Genomic DNA, 12,799 nt, shown 5'->3' on the forward strand with positions numbered 1-12,799 from the left:
CACTCCTAAACTTGTTCTTGTTAAGTACAGCATGTTCTCCATCCTCCTCCTCACTCTTCTATCATTTACTTAGTGATTTCAGTCTGAAAAGGTGATCTGTTGGCTTTAGAGGCCTCTTAATGACTGAAGTTGCTCCTTCAGTCCTACTCTCTTGAAATTCAACAAGTGGGTATGTCTCTTCACCAGTCTTATCTGAGCATAAGGATGACACAGGATTGTGCTGGCCTAATTTGCACGACACTGTCATCTGCCCTTTATTACGTTGGCCTGAAAGCAGACTCTCAAGAAGATGTTTTCTCTATATTTTATTGTTTAAATAAAAGTGTACTTAAGGGTTTACACATCTCTGTTAGCTACTATAAGCTTGCAACCTGCAAGTTTCAAGTTTAAGTTCTATATTCTCACATGCACAACAATTAAAGTGTCTTTGGCAGGGTCCGAAATTAACACCCACAAAGCGCAAAATGTGGGTGGATTTTCCGTTTGGCGAGTAATTCTCTGAGGGCTATTTGCCACACTGACGGGTACATGTTTGTACCAAAATAGTCATGTATTAAATTAGGCTGAAAATCTGCTGCTTTTTGGTGTCACTTATGTGTATACGGCTCTGTTGCTCCTAAGCTGTCTGAGTCTCTCACACACACACACACACACACACACACACGCACCTGCGCCAGTGTGACAAAACTTGACCGTCTTCAGCGCTACTGCTTCTGTGGCACTGTTAACTGTAGGGGACATCAGCTGACCCACTACAATGTCATTTGCCGCCAGTCCGCTACAAGCTAGCGTTGCACGCACTTATGAAGGTCATTAAATATCAATTGAGGCCCCACTTTGATCCAAGACAGCAAACTCAGCCTACCACAATGTCAACAGCACCACATTAGGTCCACTTCTTTCGTTCTTACCTTTCACAATAAAAGCCTGAGACATATACACTTCATCAATGCTTCACACAGGGGACTTATTCACAAGCTGAGGCTGAAGTGATGATTTGTTCATAATTTTACAAAAGATTTTGCTTTGGCCTCTTCTTTAAGAGGAGTAGGGGTAGGAGTAAGACTCCCAAATCTGAGGAAAGTAAACTGATGGTATTACATTAACAAAACAAAGGCGCTGGGATTTACAGGAGCATGTAAAACACATGCATGCATGCATTAACGCTATAAATCTTGGTAGTGGAAGTTAGCATTGTCACCATCCACTGTGTTAACCTGAACAAACATTTCGAAGAATTTAAAAAAAAGGAAAAAAACGCTCAGGATGCAAAAGTGTGAACCTTCTGACTTAAAGGCAATTACAGCAGCAGTTACTCCAGGGGTTGCTATTGATTTTTTCCCTCCCTTCCTCTCCCTCTCATGCTTCCTCCCTTTCATACTCAGTCTTTTTCCCACGCATTGGCAATTAGTATGCAGGAGTGAGCCTGCAGGAGCACCAGCTACCTGGGGAGCAGAACTCCAAAGTCACAAACAAACAAACAACAAAGGTAACAGTCATATGCACAGACATGGATGCACACACACAATTTCTTAATGCGAGTTAATACAAACAACTTAAGTGAGTCGGGGCTAATCAACTAGCTTTAGCCACTTTAGCTATCCATACATTTACTTGCCCGAGAGAGGGGCTAACGTGGCCTTGCAGACATCAGGAAGAAAACAGCATTAGCTCTGGCAACCTGACACCAGATGGGCAGCTTCTATCTAATTTGGGGGTTGCTGTGGTTGTTGTCTGTCTTTTGCATTTCTAATTGACACGAGGGTAGAATCATGGGATCATTGTCATTTTATGAGCCAACATCAAGCTAGTTGAATTAGGGTGCATCGCTTAGGACAGTGATACAACTTGATTTATTATAATGCTGAAAGACGTGCACACACGTACACAAGCAGGGAGTCATTACATAAACAGCCCATATCCAGCACAAGACAGATCTGGGCCGAGTGAACAAAAAAAGAATAAAGGGAAGAAGCCATGAGGAGGATTGTGAGCCTGATTTTTCGAGGCTGTAAGCATCAGAACAGAAAAAGAGGGAAAAGCCAGGTCTTCTAAACCTGAAACAGTGCTGAGGCCATGAGGACAGCTTGCTATTAATAGCGGCAGATTTTTTATTCAAGAGGGCTCTGCTGTTGTGCTTTCGCTCATGTTTGTGCTGCCTCTCTCACCTCCCCTCTATTCTTCCGCTATTCCTGCACATTGTGTTTCACAAATAAAGGGGGGAAACATTGACTGTGTAAATATATATTATCTTTAGAGATCAAAAGGAGATTTGTGATGTCTGATGCATTCATAAATGCTCATCATCATAACCCATTACAGCGCCTTCAAGTCGAGAGGATCACTGAGGACAAACTTCAGGGTCTCATAACACAGAACTTCCCACATGCAGCCTTATGTAAGCCCATAGGTTGTCCTTTTTAACTGCACCCCTCCCTCCCTCCTCGGTATGACAGTGTTGCAGAGTGACGCCTACTTCTCAGTGACTCTCCACCCCCACTAGGCCACCTCCACCCTCCCTCCTCCCACACAGGGACACAGTGGAAGGGAATTCCACATTACCTCAGCATTTGCCTCACTAAACATGTTTTGTGTGTGTCTGATAAAAATACAAAAATACAATATACAAACACATATACGAACATAAACTGATCATCTTTAAGCTTGTGATGTGTAAAATCCATTAGCATGAAACCAATCAGGGCTCTCCTTCCAACTTAAACACACTGACACAATGAGCTGCACTTGCATAAGTATGCAGAGTATATGAAACTATCTCCCAACAAGCCCCTATATATAATTTTTGCACAGTTTCTAAGGCATATTTAAATAAAACTGCTACAGGAACTTCACAAAGACCAACGATGAAAAGTGCCACAATGAGAAGCAGTTATAATGGCAGCAATGTCTGCATGTTAAATCGAATCTCAAAAGTTGTGAAAGGGACATGAACAAGCTACATCTCACCTACAAATTATTAACACCCACTGACAAACACACACACACACACAAAGCACATGCTTACTGTATTTAGAGTTCAGCTCTGTGGATCTCCAGCCAAGTCGGATCAGGTGCCTCACAGATAAAAGCACATTATCACAGGAGAAGCAGCAGCAGCAGCAGCAGCAGCAGCAGCAGCAGCAGCAGCAGCAGAAGGAGCTCTGAACCGAGACAACACTGACAATAGTTTAATCTCACTGAATTGTACAGATGAATGAATTCCATTTCTTGCAGCACGTAAATAACAGAGTTTCAGGGGTGTTTACCTCTGTCACTCGTTTCAGCTCATTCTACTTTCTTCATCTTCATGCAAGCTCTCTTCCTCCCTGCCAGCAGGTACAAACAGCTCTGTTTTCTTAATGGGTTTCATGAAAATGGACCGACAACTCTTTTTGACTGCCCCCTCTCTTTTTCTGAATGAAGCACACGCACTACAGGGAAACAGAAAACCTTGCTTGCTGGCTGGCTCCCTTTCTCTCCTCCCTGCTCTTATGCTATCATGCACACAGTTTGCACCGCTCCCTTCTCCTCCAACCCTCCCTTTCGTGTGGATTCTCTCTCACTCTCTCTCTTACATATCTTGTTTGCTCTGCCTCTGTGTAACAATATAATTGCAATGACAGCCAAACTAGGGCTCGCAAGAAGCCCAGCTGTTTACAGGATTGCTTGGATCAGCCAGTATGTCACTTGATACAATGGCAGGATGCTTATATGAGAGGTTCAACAAAATACATTTATTTTTTCACAAATGCAATTTAAGGTTTGGTACATTTTTTGGCAAAACAGAACATAAGCATATAGCCATGGACAGGCAGAAGGTAGAATCCAGGCACACTCTAGTCACCTTTCATCAATCTCCATTTCATGGAAATATATGAAGTCATTATCTTTAGTATGTGTCTGGACAAACTGAATGAGCTCAAAATACTGACAGCTGCTGGTGAAACAGAACACTGCTGCAATGTTCCTTTTGAAGGAACAACAGTGGGGCAAATTGATGAAACCACCTCATTAGCTTGGAAAAACCTTAATCCCACAAGACGAAATATTTGCATCTTCTCCCTGCAGCCCCCTCGCTGCAAACGGCAGCTGATAGACGCAATGGAAAAGAGGCAGTCAAAAGTTCAGCATCAAAGGAAATGTCAACAGGGAACTCTAGGTAAGGTAGCATAAGTCCACAGATGTCTGTCTCATAGATGGCCGAACTCTTGAGTTGACAGCATGTAGCTAGACTTCCGGGCACTTGGGGGCAAAATTTGGACGCGTGGCCAAGTAAGACAGTGTTCCAGTCTTGAATTACTGAAATAGCAGTCACCAGCTAGTCTTTGGCAGTTAAATTTCATTCATTCATTGTCCATAACCGCTTGTCCTCGTAAGGGTCGCGGGGTGGGGGTGGGGGGGGGCATGCAAACTCCGCACAGAAGGGCCCCCCGCCCAAGGTCTGAACTTTGCCCCAACCTGGATTCGATCCGGGGACCCTCTTGCTGTGAGGCAGAATCACTAATAAACCATCCCAGTACGCCACAATATGTTTAAAATAAAAAAATTAAGATAGCCAGATCAACGATTATACTGAGGGAAGAACTGGCGTAGATGTGTTCAGTCTAAAAAACACTAGTGTACCAACTGCATCAAAGCAGGTGGGCCTGTTACGGGCAAGTGGACACACAGCCACAATACATGCCATTGTCATATCTAGCATTGACAATGATCAAAGCAAGTCACCCCCAAGTCAAATCATAGACTTTTGTGGGCTGAAAGTTGCTTGTTGTAATGATGGCAAAGTCTGAATGTGAAGCAACTTTTAAAACACTCAGCCAAGCATGAAACAACCGGCAATTGCACTCGGTGGCAAAATGTCTATCCCATAATAAAAATCCCATATTAAAAATTAAGATAACTTTTTGAAGTTAGTGGGACACTTTTAAATATAAAGGGGAGCAGTGAAAAAAAGAGCAACTATGAGATGATTAGCTGGATAGGTAAACTCAACAGGTGCTTTCTGCAGTTCAAAAACTCACCAGGCAATTGACACCTTTACTGTTTTTGCTGTATGAAAAACCACATGCAACAACTCTTGTCTGACATTGATATGTTGATATTTGTGTAACCCGTGAGGTAGAAGATACCACATTATGTCTAAACTTTAACCTAATCTTCAATTTTGCAATTCACTTTCAAGGATCAGCATGGGACAGCACATTTTTAAGTATTGTCCCTGTTCGTTTATTAATGGAAGTGGTTCTCGACACTTAGGCCATTATGGGACATATTGGTTTCCCAGTCAGCACTCAGGGCTGTCATTGCTAGATTTTTCAGACGTCTATCTCTGCACCATGTCTCATTTGTTCTTCGCTTTCACCTAACTATCTATTGTTTTAAATTCATATGTGCCAGCACATTGCTAGTGGGACTGCCTGGTAGATGCACAAGTCTATTTAAAAAGTAAAGATATGCACATTGTGCAAATACATTTAGCTCTTGCATTGAGGTTCCACCAAAATCTGTTCAATCCTGGTAAAAATTTCATTTTTTCAATCTTTATTCTCTATTCCCAGTGCCACAACACAGTGAAGCAATAAACAGGCCTACATCCCCTCACCGCAGGTGCTGTGACTTTTTCCACATTGTTTATATACACACACACACACACACACACACACACACACACACACACACACACACACACACGCGCGCACACACACACAGAGTAGAGTTTAGTTAAATTGTACAGATTTTACATAGGTGCAACACTGTGGCTCAGTTAGCACCGCTACTTCACTGGTCTTTACTTCAAATCCACAGTCAAGATTTGTGGATCCTGCACAACATAAGCACACTGTACAGAAAATGGATGGATGGACATTCAGCACCAGACTGACCTTCTATCCTTACTTAGCCAACTTAAGACCAGAAACCAACCAATGACTCTGCAATCCCAGCATGGCCTTGCAAAAAGGTTGATCTCAGGCTGGCCACATGACTGGGATAAAGGGGATGGGATGCACTAATGCCACCTAATGCCTCAAACCAAGTCCAACAGCTTCTTCTGCATTTGGGCAGCCAGGTAGTCTCTTACACAGGACAGTAAGAGAAGACAGCGACAGGCTTAGAAAGCATGAAGCAGAAAGGGGAGGAGCTGAGCAAGGATCAGTTGCCAAAGATACCACAGATAAACCGTTTGTGAGCACAATCACAAGATGTTGCAGTCTCTACACACAGCATGTAACTGAGGTTAAGTTATAAGATATCACTAGGACAAACAGGCAAAATAGGGCTTCACAAAATACAGCTGTGTTTTAAACATAACTGGTTTGACTTAGGATGCAACCTGAGTTAAATAAGGGTTATTTTGGCCCAAATCTTTGAACAAATTACCCTACTGTTGCATATAGTCAATAGATACTCATTCTTAAAGTATTCGTTTTTTCAAGCAGAGTTATTAACAAAACAGACACTTTTTTCAAACCCTGCTCATGTCTTACAATCCAATGGTGAATTTCAACATGTGATGATTTTTCTTTTTTCTTTCCCTTTGAAATATCATGCGAAAACCCTCTAGCTTTGCAGCAATTACACTAAAGTCAGTCAGGCAGCTATACCCAGTCTGAGGCCAGGCTTTCGGCCATGCAACCAGTCGCCTCCCTTCTGCTCTGATCAATAATTTACATCAAAGCAAGCAACGAAGGAAAGATATGGAAAGAGAGGATTGAGAAACAGTGACAGTCAGAGGAAGACATCAAACGAAAGAGGTCTCAGAAAACAAAGAGAACAGGAAAAGAAGAGGGAGCAAATGAAGATGGAGAGAGACAGAGAAACAGAAGCAGGAGTGGTTAAGAGAAGAGAGAGATAGGAGCAGCAGCAACAGCACCACGCTTGGTGCTCTGGCAGAGATCTATAAATAGCTCTTCAAATCTCTCTAGAAAAAGCCACTCTTCTGCTTATGCTGCTGCAAACAGAGATTCAGAGACAGAAGAAGATACGGATACCTCGCTGACAAATACAAACAGAGAAAACGGATCATGTCTTATCGGATGATAGCTGCCTCTTTCAATTACATCACCGTTTTAAATGCAATACTAAAATCGGCCAATTTGATTGTAGGAAGTGAACACAGTAAAAGCAAGTAGCCGATATCCAACACATACACTCACATGTTCTACTGGTGTGTGAATAGTGAGCTATTTATGGTCATGCTTCCTGCAAAAAGAATAAGCACACTCATTGAATCTCTTCCTCTCTTCTTGCACTTGTTCACCAAAAATGTCTGTTTCTACAATTTATTACTTCTTCACAATATGATAAGTGATGCATTATCAAGATTCGTAAGTTGCAGTGTATGGGGGGGAGCATGTTGACAGGGAGGCAGGATATGCCATCTTTCTCATCACTGGCCTTAGCAACAGCAAACTGTTGATTCAATGACTCACCTCCATCAGATCTTACTATGGAGAAACCTTTTCTCAATGATACTACCCTCACACCAGCAATTTGATTCAGTATTATTTAGCAAAGATAGCTACCTAATGTACAAATATGGAGAAAAGTCATGAGGTCACATCTAGAGCAGAGAGAATCACTGTTTATACCAATGCTTTTCCTCCTCCTCAACCTGTCCTTAATCTCACTCAGATAAATCTACACAGCAACCAACAAAGTGTGACATTTTCAACACAATTTCACCATCAAATGTTACTATATTGGCAATCCTTGGCTGCCACTTGCCAATTATCTGCATCACATGACTGGCCAAAGCCAATTATGAATATTTATGTTTTCTGACACACATGCCGTTTTCCCAGAGCAGATGTTTGAAACACAGCTCAGACAGTCTGTGCTGTGATCCCACCTAGTTTGACACAACAGTCTTGCCATCTATTTTCAGCCTTGAGTATCAAAATGTTGAGCGAAAGCCAAGACAGAAGGACCGATGGCCATTTGTCAAGTTTTTCTCGAAAAACACTTTTTCTTATTTAACCCTTTGGAACCGATGAACCGAAGAAGCAACAGCAATGAGCAATAACCAAGAAGAGATGGACCAAAAATTTGCAAAAAATAGTCACCTTAAAAGAAAATTGCCTGAAAACATGTATAAATAAATAAATAAATAAATAAAATTAAAGTTAAAAAGGAAACAAGTAAATTAATGCATAACTGTAAATATATAATAATAAGAATTACGAATATTGTTTTTTGGACATTTTATAAGATTTTTTTGTTTTAATAAAATCAAACAATCTCCCCATGGTCAATCTTTTAAAGTCAATTTATTTAATCTTTTACTAATTTTTGCAATTCGCAGGACATTTCTTGCCAAGTTGCTCATTTTTCCCTTTGTTTTTAAAAGAAATCAAAGCAAATTTCTCAGGTCCCACAAATTTCAATGCTTGTGAAAGGTGTCAACAAACCAGATTTCCATCCAAATTATGAGGGGTTATATCCCCCTCAACTGGGAGCTTTTTAGACTATGGATTGGTGAACATATGAATGTAAAAGTCTGGTTTATAACTGACTAACTAAAAAAGTCAGAGAAGATTAACTGAACCATGGTGATAGATCTTGCCTTAGACTGGAGAATGACAGAGAAAGTTGAGGAACACGTTACACAGAATATAAACTTCAGTGCCATAGTGCATAAAGCACAGCCCAGTAGTGAAGTCTCTTTTTTAAAATTATTTCTAAATAAGACCACTTCAACCCAGCTTCATAATATTCAGTTATTGAACTATAGGTTTGTAGTTTAATATTAAGTTGATGTTAACTTACACTTACGCCTTGTTTGCTGTCATTTCTGACATTAGTGGACATAAACATGCACACACCAGGGAGTAATGGCATAAATAGCACCTTGTTGTCACCAGCCAAGGTGGGATTTAAGCGTGATTGCAATGAAAAGCTAACGTACAATAAATTTACTACCACTTCCTTCCAATTCAACCCAATTATAAGATAACCCCTTCATTCCCAGTCACTCTAGTCACGCATTCATTTGCCGAGTTTCAGTAACGTCTCCTTGCTAAGATTAGAAAGATAAAATGTTAACATGGCCATCTCGTGTCAGGCATGGAGAACGCGGACTTTAAAGATGGTGCTTAACATCACGTTATATATCGGACTAAAAATCATGGATCATCGATTACAAGTTATCTCAAGTCTCCTTAAAGGGTCAGCTCACCGTTTTGTTGGCCGTGTGTCGCAAGTCCGTGTGGAGAATCCTTCAAGTTGTGTCTGTAGAGAACAGATGGCAGTATGGTCAGAGCTGTGCAGTTGACTGAAAATATTAGCACACGCTAACAATAGCTAGCTCACGGCATTAGCTTGCTTCCTCCGGCGAGTATAATTAGCCACCTACAGCACCTAGCCACCTAGCTAACGTTAGCCCGCTAGCTAGCCTTTTCTCTTCAGTGTACGTTAGCAACCATACGTTAGCAAAACACAGCGTTTATATTACAACCAGATAGCCGACAAAGTAGCATACGTTTCCAGTAAAACAAGACTTGTTTTAAACCTGCATTAGCACTGTCAGGTCTCAAAATAAGAGGTGCTAGCTATGGTTAGCTAGCTTTCCGAATGACTTACCAGTGCTAATATAATGGAGCTGCTAGCTTGAGTTGGTTCACTGCGACCCCGACTGTCAAAATAGCGCCGCGTGAGGGGAGAGCGGCATGAACGCTAACGATAGATAGCAAGCGCTGAGGAGCAAGGCAGTCGACTCCGTGACAGGAAGACAGCGAAATATCAACAAAAACGCCAAAGAATAAAAGGACACAAATTAAAGAAAAAAGAAACAAAACGCTATTCCCCCTTCTCGGCTCTGGCTTGTATGTGTGTGTGTCAACGTCACTTTTTTTTCCCCTCACCGACAGTTTACGTCAGCGGCGTACTTCACATTCGCAGGGAGACGTTCAGGATACAGGAGAGTTTAACTATCTAACGTTACCGGCCAAAAAAGAAATAACTGTCAAAAATACTGATATTATTATTTTTGGTCAGTGGTGGAAAAAGTATTCAGATTCTTTGCTCAAGTAAAACTACGAAGACCACCCTTGTGGAAATACTCTGTTACAGGTAAAAGTCCTGCAAAATGGTACTTAAGTAAAAATACGTAAGTATAATCAGGAAAATGTATGTAAAGAATTAAAAATAAAAGTACCCAATGCAGAAAAAACGTAAACACACACACACACACACACACAGCAGAAAACATCAAATTATTATTAAAAAGGAAAAGAAAATTGAAAAAAATAGACAAAAAACTCAAAATTGTTAAAAAAGGAAAAAAAAATCCAAAAAAAAAGTCTAGAGTAAAAATTAAGGAAAAAAAACAAACTCAAAATTATTTAAAACAAAAAATACAAAACACCCCCAAACTCAAAATTATTAAAATAAGAAAAAAAACCTCAAAATTATAAACAAAATTGAAAATATCTCCCGTCCCCCTAACTTAAATCCTAAAAAAAAAAAATTTAATACAAAAAGACTTCAGCGTTTATCTAAATAGTTGGTAGATAATTTTATGTGAACAGACTGATTAATCAACTAATTGTTGCAAATGTACTTGTAAAAAAACTCTCTGGTAACTTATTTTTTTTAATGCAAAATCTTAATTGAAGTAACTCAAGCTGTCAGATAAAAGTAAAAAGTACAATATTCCCTCTGAAATGGAGTGGAGTAACAGTATGAAATAAAATTCTCAGCTAAAGTACAAGTAAATTCATACTCTAAGTTAAATTCCACCACTGTTTTTGGTTAATTAAAAATATGTCATTAAGGTGCTGCTCACTGTAAAGCAATGACGGTTTAGTGACATTATGAATGTAAAACCAATGCAGTATACCGTTTAGTCAAGTACTGTACTTTGGTATGAATCTGAAGCTTTCTACTTTACTTAAGTCTGTTCTTTTCATGCCACTTAATACGGCTCCGCTACATTCCACACGGAAATCCACATCATACTTTTTACTTCACTACATTTATCTGACAGCTTTATTGACCGGTTACTTTACAAATTAAGATTTCTGCATAAAAAGCATTGGAAAGGTCTACTAAATATCATGTTTTGTTATAAATTAAACTACCCAACAGCTGACACAAATAGGTTACAGCTAAAACTCTTTGCTGATAAACCACTTAGCTGATTGACAAAAATAAATAAATAAGGATAGGATAAACCCCTTAAGATGAACCATCTAGTTTTCGAGGGGGTCCTATAAGTAAAGGATCTGAATACTTCTTTTCATAAAAGGACATTTTCCTACAGTATACATCCAGTAACTGAAAGTCATGCTTGAGTAAAAGTACAGATATCTTACCAGAAAATTACTGTGATGGAAAAGTATTTAGATAGAAAAGTCACCTATTAAAATATTACCTGAGTAAAAGTCTTAAAGTATCGAGTAGGTATCAACAGTATTTTTATGATATTTAATTTACTTGAAAGTATTGAAAGTAAAAGTTCAAGTAAATGCTGTTAAAACAAAAGCAAGCAGTCAGAAATTTGGAAATTACAAAGTTTATTTCTTCCTAACATTTACACCACCTGAAAAACACACTTTTACACCTTAAAGGATTTGGAACAAAAGAACAAATTCCAGATTTTCCCTCTCCTTCCTTCATCCACCCATACCCTCCTCCCTTCTTTCCAAAAGTAACTGAAATGCGGAGGAGAGATGTAGTGGAGTAAAAGTAAAAGTTGACAGAAATCAAAAACTCAAGTAAAGTACAGATACTTCCAAAGAAATCTCATGTATTTTTTTGGCTAGGCTGTGACTCCTTTTTTTTTTTTTTACCCTTCCTTAAGTTACATTTTCCCCCTCTAGCCTCCACCAGAAATTAATTGTTAGATTTTAAGACTTACCTTTTGATGTGTAAAAGTTAAAAGTTAAAGATTAAATCCTGCAGTTAAGAAAAGCCATGGTTTTTCACTCTTTGTCATGCGTACTAGTTAGTTTGTACGAACAGTTTATTTTTGGCACAATTTTAAATGAGACATGTAGAATAAAGTGATGAGTTAAGTTATTTTTCCTGAGAATTGGTTAAGTTTTTTTGAGGGATGTGTTCAAGGACCTTCAGAAACTTGAAAATCCAATGAAAGTTTCTGTTTTTACATTTTTTGGCTACAATAAATTGTGTAATTTTGGCAATTTTAAAAGAAAACATGCCTCCCAAACCAAGTTTAAAAGGCATGTTAAAAAAGAAAAAAATAGCAGTAAAATAAATACAAGTTAGAAAACCAAGTTATATGCCACTTCCCTAAAAAAAAAACAACAACACTCAAATCACTCCCCAATAGCCTACTTACAAAATATCTGACACACCTCTCCCTTTTTGCACCACCCCGTCTCATAAATAACGAACAGCCCCTTGGGTGGCTGTGGAGTGAAATACAATTTTCCTTTAATTTGTAGATGTGTATTTTTTACATTATTCAAAGGCACCAATACATGGCCTCAGCAAGGGTTGTTGTAGTTCCAAAAGTTCCCCACAAGTCGGCAGGCAAGTACTTCTATGTCACAGTACAAGGTACAAGGTAGATTTATTAGTCATTTTTTAAATTTGAAAGACCTTGTGGCTCAACCTCATATGAAACCCCTCAGCAAAAATATATGAGTATCACTGGTAAAACTTGTATATTCTAATGAAACACTTCTGCAGTTACACATTATGGCACATTATGTGTATGTAGCATATCCAAGTTACTCCAGTCTAACTTGTAAGCAACCTGTTACATCTAACATCTTCACTACAGTGTACAGATCCAAACAACAGAAAGAACTCATTCTTACTGATTTTTGTGAAG

The 12,799-nt window shown here is 39.3% G+C and overlaps 1 protein-coding gene across 14 annotated transcripts in view; it reads right to left on the reverse strand.

The window, feature by feature from the left end:
* Positions 1-9,878, reverse strand: part of r3hdm2 (R3H domain containing 2) — a 74,496-nt gene extending 64,618 nt beyond the window's left edge. For 10 of the 14 annotated variants that reach the window (XM_088088870.1, XM_088088896.1, XM_088088888.1 and 7 more), the window contains exons 1-2: positions 9,580-9,878; positions 9,176-9,228 (exon numbers count right to left, since the gene is read on the reverse strand). The gene's annotated coding sequence lies outside the window, so the exon portion shown is untranslated. Of the gene's footprint in view, positions 1-3,025; positions 3,172-3,266; positions 3,519-9,175; positions 9,229-9,579 lie in introns of those variants that run through there. The other 4 variants (XM_088088908.1, XM_088088905.1, XM_088088874.1 and 1 more) reach the window with 3 other exon arrangements.
* Positions 9,879-12,799: the final 2,921 nt, after the last annotated feature.

The sequence above is a fragment of the Plectropomus leopardus genome, chromosome 2, assembly GCF_026936395.1.
Source record: "Plectropomus leopardus strain MGB_pleo_1.0 chromosome 2, ASM2693639v1, whole genome shotgun sequence".
NCBI lineage: Eukaryota > Metazoa > Chordata > Actinopteri > Perciformes > Serranidae > Plectropomus > Plectropomus leopardus.